Here is a 6,000-nt window from a genome sequence, read left to right as displayed (position 1 = left end):
TTGTATAACACCATCCCATCCAAGGGTGTAAATGCTCTAGAATCATGATTCATATGTTCACATGATTCATAAAGGCCGGTAGCATTATTTTACTTTCAGTGACCAGGTGTCCACTCACAGAAGTGATACGACGTTGATTTCACCTGTTGGAGTACACTTTCATCCATCCCAAATATAACCCCTTTTTAAGGAAATAATTTGTCATATGGCACAGAAACGAAAACATTAGTTGATGTGGGATGTACATTCTATGTGCCACTGCATAGCCATTTCTGACAGTGTGGTAAATCATCTTTGAAAAACGTTAAAAATATCTGACAAAGAACAATTAGCAGCTCATTACAATCTAGAGGTCGCAGTTATGGTTGGTGAGAAAGCCAGCATTCAGAGTGAGTCACAGGGACCAAGCTTGAAAATCCCCAGTCAAAGCTTCCAAAAGACAAATAATCTCATTTGAAACTGAGCAGAGGTTCTGCTGACATCCTATCACATCCTAGCACCCACCTGACCTGCAAGCTGAGCTGTGATTGGGGGAGAAGGCCTGTGGCACATGACCAACCGTCGCTTTCAGGGGCACACGTTTTGAGTTGCGGTTATGGAACGGGAAACCCGTAAACCGTGACTTTTTTTGGGTTGGATTTCTTGGGCGGGACACTGCTGCTTGCAGACTTGTGCGACGCACTTAACCCGAGACGGCTCACTGAACACTCAGCTGCGCAAACGGGAGGACTGGCAAACTCTTTTTCATTCGCCCTGAATGAGAGCGTCTGCAAAAAGCAAATAAACGCTAATCTTTTTTCTTACGAACGCAAACAGAATTCGCCAGCGACTCTAATTCCACGTCACCTGACATAAAACATGTCACCAGACCCTTGCCGCTTTCGATTACATCAGAGCAGAGCCATTCTCCTTCTCTTTCATGTGCGAAAGATTCAAAACTTGCGTAATTTCATTAGTGGAATTGAGCAATATTTGGGTTTTGGGTCACAAGTGAAGCTAACCGCAGGACAAATTACAACAGAAGTCTTCCCACTAACAGAAGTTTGGTATTTAAGAATAACAAGGGCAGGAAAAGCTGAATTTGGCTTTTCGTTTTGGTTTTTAATGCACTGCACTGCAGCGCTGCTCGAAACTGCACTTCCACTGGGATTTACAGGCAGCTTTGTCCTTTCCTCTGCTCTTGTGCCTTTCCAGGGTACTTCAAAATACAGCACTGAACAAGCACATCACCACTGATCTCACACACACAGACATACACACATGCACGCAGACACATACGAACATGCATAAATACAGACACACTATCTATCTCTCACTACCTCGCACTCTCTCTCTCCATCTCTCTTTCTCTCACACACACACACACACAGACAGACTCACACACACAAACACAGACACACACTTTCCCTGTGAGTTACAGCGAAGGGAATTTTAATAAAACCGTATCTGCCGTGGACAGATGAGCGGTGACCTTGGGGCCGGCGTCAGAGGAGCGACAGAGGAGGCGGAGCAGATAAAAAGGACACAGAGTGCCGGTCTGTCACGGGCGCGTACGCCAGGAGCGCCCCGGGAAACCTGGGCAAAGACGGGCCGTGGAGGAGCGGGCATGACGGAGCGGAGGCCCGGCGGAGGAGCGGCTCCAGTTCTCAGCGCACACCGGGGAGAGCAGAGTTTGCAAAACCCCCCTCCCACCGCCCCCACCACCGCGCACAGCGTCACTCCGAGCAGAAAAGCCCCAGATCCGTCCCCGGGGGACGGCTGGAGAGAAAACAAAACGAGAAAACAAACGAGTCGCTGGAGACCCCGCAGGCCCTGAGGTTCCCGTCCGTGACGCGTTAACCCCGCGCAGCGTAGCGTGAAGAGGCGATTTACTGCGACCCGGCGCCGCGCGGGCCCCCGGAGTCCCACACGGACCCTCTCGCGCCGACACCGAGCCCAAAGCAAAACGCTCGGGCGCTAACGCTAGCTCATTAACGGCGATTAGCGCCGGGCTCCGTTACCACAGCGCCAGCGCCGGTAGCGAGGGTCGAGGGCGGCCTGACGTGCCGAAAGTTAGCGTGGGTACGCGGTGGCGACGGGCAGCTCAGAGGAGGGGTTTTGCACTTTGTCACAGCGAGCCACCATTCCATTCAGGAACTGCACTAATCTTCCATCCCCAACAAATCACACACTTCCCCCCCCCCCCCCCCTCTGAGGTTTCCGAACCACTCCGCCCCAGAGGCATAAATCCCGCAGAGCCCGTCACGTGACCCGCCGGCTGAGCCGCGATTGGACGAGGGGGCCTGCTTTATTTGACAGTGCAAGGGTGGTGGTGGTGGTGGTGGTGGTGGTGGTTTCGAATTGAATACATTGGAGAAAACAAATTCCCAATTCATCGCCATGGCGATGAGTCACCAGCAGGGTCCCTTGAAAAGGGGGCTGCTGAGGAGCGTGGGGGTGACCCGGGGTAGTTAACCATTCATCCCCGCATCCGGCTGCTAAATGAGTGTGCAAACATGGATGCTGTCCAAGTCAATAGGGCCCGAGCAGATAAAGGGAGAGGACAGCACCTTGGGTTAGTCTTTGACAGCCACACAGGAGCCAATGGCAGGGCCTGGCAGAGGCTGAACAACAGCGGCAGTATGTTCTCACGGTGTGATCTCACCGTGCTGCGCTCAACAACGCGCACACACATGCACGCACACGCACACACACACACACACATACATACATACATGCACGCACACGCACACACACACACACACATACATACATACATGCACGCACACGCACACACACACACACACATACATACATACATGCACACACACACACACACACACACACACATACATACATGCACGCACACACACACATACATGCACACGCACACACTCACACACACACACATACATGCACACACACACACACACATACATGCACACACACACACACACACACACACACATACATACATGCACACACACAAAAACGCGAACACACAGACACATGCGTGCACACACACATACATACATGCACACACACAAAAACATGAACACACACACATGAACACACACAAATACACACATGCGCGCATACACACACACATACATGTACACACACAAAAACACGAACACATACACGTACACACGCACTCACTCATACACACACACACGCACACGCGCACACACACACACACACAAAGCATAGACTTGCCTCACATTCACAGCACTGCATTCCTCTGACAGCGTAATTATCATGGAAAAAAAAAAAACAAACCTTGGCACAATAGTCAAGCAGTCTCAAATGTTTTACATAGTCAAGAGCACAGAATCGAATGCTTGACTACATCTGCTTAGCCTGTAGGTTTCAATGCCACAAACTGAAGAGCTAATAAACTAAGAGTTACGTTAGACCTCAAAGTGGATTGGGGGGGGGTCAGCTTTCCCGGTGGAGGCAAACGCTCCAAACGCGGGATCAAAGACGCGGAGATCTCTCATTCTGCCGCGGACTCAGTTTACACAAGAAACGTCCTACTGCGGAGGCTCTGAACCCAGAACATGATCTGTGACAACCGTTTCACCACGCTCCGTTTCCTCTCCTTCTCCAATGAAGCGGCATCGGGGAGGGGGGGGGGGGGGAACACATTTCTAAAATGGAAACCTCACCTAGATTTTGCACATAGCGTATCTACCAACATTCTCCTGGGAAGCGCAGCTGACAATGAAATCCGAGCAAGCCTGAAGCACAGTCACATTACAACCCCTCGAAAATCTGGAACTTTCCTCCTCCCGCTAGTGATTTCATAAGCATCGCGACAGAAGAAACGGCTTTGAATAATAAAATATTAATTAAAAGGAGGACATTTCTGCGGGTCAAAGGTCGCCGGCCCGCTGGGCCTTTCCTGCCTGTTGCCTGGAAACGACAGGGACAGAGTCAGGCAAAGGGGATTAACGGGGCACACAGCCGAAGCTGATAAGGCTGATATCGGCTGTTCGAGTGGTATGTGGAAGCTGAACAATGTTTAGGAAGCCTCTAGAAACATGCGCCCCGACCACGAAAAAAGTCCCAGTGAATTCAGAGTGAATTCAACTGCTCGAACCCGCAAAGCCGCGGGGCTGAGGCAGACAGACAGACGGACGACAAGTTCCTCATTTCCTGTAACATCTGAGCTGCCTCTCGTCGGCACAATCTGATATGAACACTATAGTTACACAGCAGGAAGTTATTCATTTGTTTGGCCAATGGCCCACACCTACGGTGACGTACACAGCTTTGTTTTTAAACCAGTATTTCTTTCGACTGCAAGGTCTGTGACATCTGTACGGTCGGGTTTTGCAACTGAGGTCAAAGGTCAAAGGTCAAAAACAACAACTGTTGTCAGTATTTAAGCCCAGTGGGCCAGCCATGCTACAACTGCTATAAAACACTTCCTCTCCTTGCAGGAGAAGAAAGAAATCACCGCCAACCGGGGTGCCCCTCTTTCTATCCACAACAGCGACCCCTCTGGTCAATGAGGTTACTGCAATCTGCTCGCTCAGCAGCGTAAGTCACACAGTGACTGAGGTAGCAGGTGGCAGCACACGTTTCACTGCGCAAGACTGAACTCCTGAACTGACAGTGTGTTTGGGGTGGGTCTGTGAAGTATTATGGTTAGGGGAAATCAGCTTACAACTCAGGTTGTGGGTTCAATTCCCAGATAGGACAATACCATTCTCCCCTTGAATAAGATACTTAACTTGAATTGGGTCAGTAAAAAATTCCCCCCCCCCCCCCCCCCCCAAAAAAAAAAAACTGTAAAAATGATTGCATGTACAAAGAATGTAAGCTCTATAAGTCACTCTAGATAAGAACACATGTTAAGTGCCTGAAATGTAAACCCAACTTGGCATTACAAATTGGGAGTATAAAAAGTAGAGAAAAACAGGTTCATAAAGAGACTACTTCAAAAATAGTGTGAAGGGACCAGTTTTTAAGAACTTGATTTTATTCACATTGCGCCAGGCTTTTCATGCAGTACTTTCCCTTTACATACACCAGTGCTGCAGATTCATTGATCCCTGGACAGTTCAGGGAATTCTGGGATACTGGAGAGTCAGTAAGATCCCAGCCAAGACTCCAAATCTTTAGGGACCAATATCAGTTACCTTTCCAACACGAATTTTTCATTCATACTGCAAATAAAATACAACTTTTGAAACTTTAATCAATGTAATCAGCAATTGCCATTTCTTAATTCAAAAGAACATGTCCTTTCTTAGTCTGTTAATCCACTCATCAAATTTTCCTAAACTAAAACAAAAAAAAAAAAAATTAAGGAATCCCATCAGAAAAGAGAAAAAGCAACAAGCCCCAACAATAACAATAAAAATGCCAAATGAAAAGCCATTTCTCCAATTTATGCAACATGGGAGTTTGGGGGGGGGGGGGGGGGGTGAACACAGCACCTAATTCCAATTCTATTTTTAGGATATTTCCTAAAATAAAATGTCTCTAGCTGGCATTGTTACGGCTGGTTCCTGGGATCTGAATGGGCCAGCTCACGTCACTGATGACGAGGTGTGAAAACACGTAAAACCAGCCAGCGTCACCAAGCGGAGCCAAGGGAGAAACACACACCTGGGGAGGGATTGGGGGAACGGGGGGGGGGGGGAGCCATATATTTCCCCTGAAACACCGTTAACAGCGTCTGCCCGTAAGACCGTAGTTCCATGTTCCATGACGTAACATCAACCAAAAAAATTAGTTTTTTTAGAAACACCCACCCACAATAAAAGAAAAAAAAAAGGAAAACATTTTCCATACTTTCCAGAAAATAAAACTAAAATAAAAATTAACACTTTCCAAATTCCGTCTAGATATCAGCAATAAACACCTCAGGTGCTGAAAGCACATTGCCTGCTTGTACCTCTTACTTTATTATACGAGCAGACTAGTGCAAAAGCCTGTTATTCCCATTAACCTTTATGCAAAAACTGTGGTTTTTGGCCGGCATTAAGGTTATATCTCATTTCCAATGAG

Source organism: Anguilla anguilla, chromosome 17, assembly GCF_013347855.1.
Source record: "Anguilla anguilla isolate fAngAng1 chromosome 17, fAngAng1.pri, whole genome shotgun sequence".
In the NCBI taxonomy this organism is placed as follows: domain Eukaryota; kingdom Metazoa; phylum Chordata; class Actinopteri; order Anguilliformes; family Anguillidae; genus Anguilla; species Anguilla anguilla.
The sequence above is the reverse complement of the archived record's forward strand: the minus strand, read 5'-3'. Positions refer to the sequence as shown.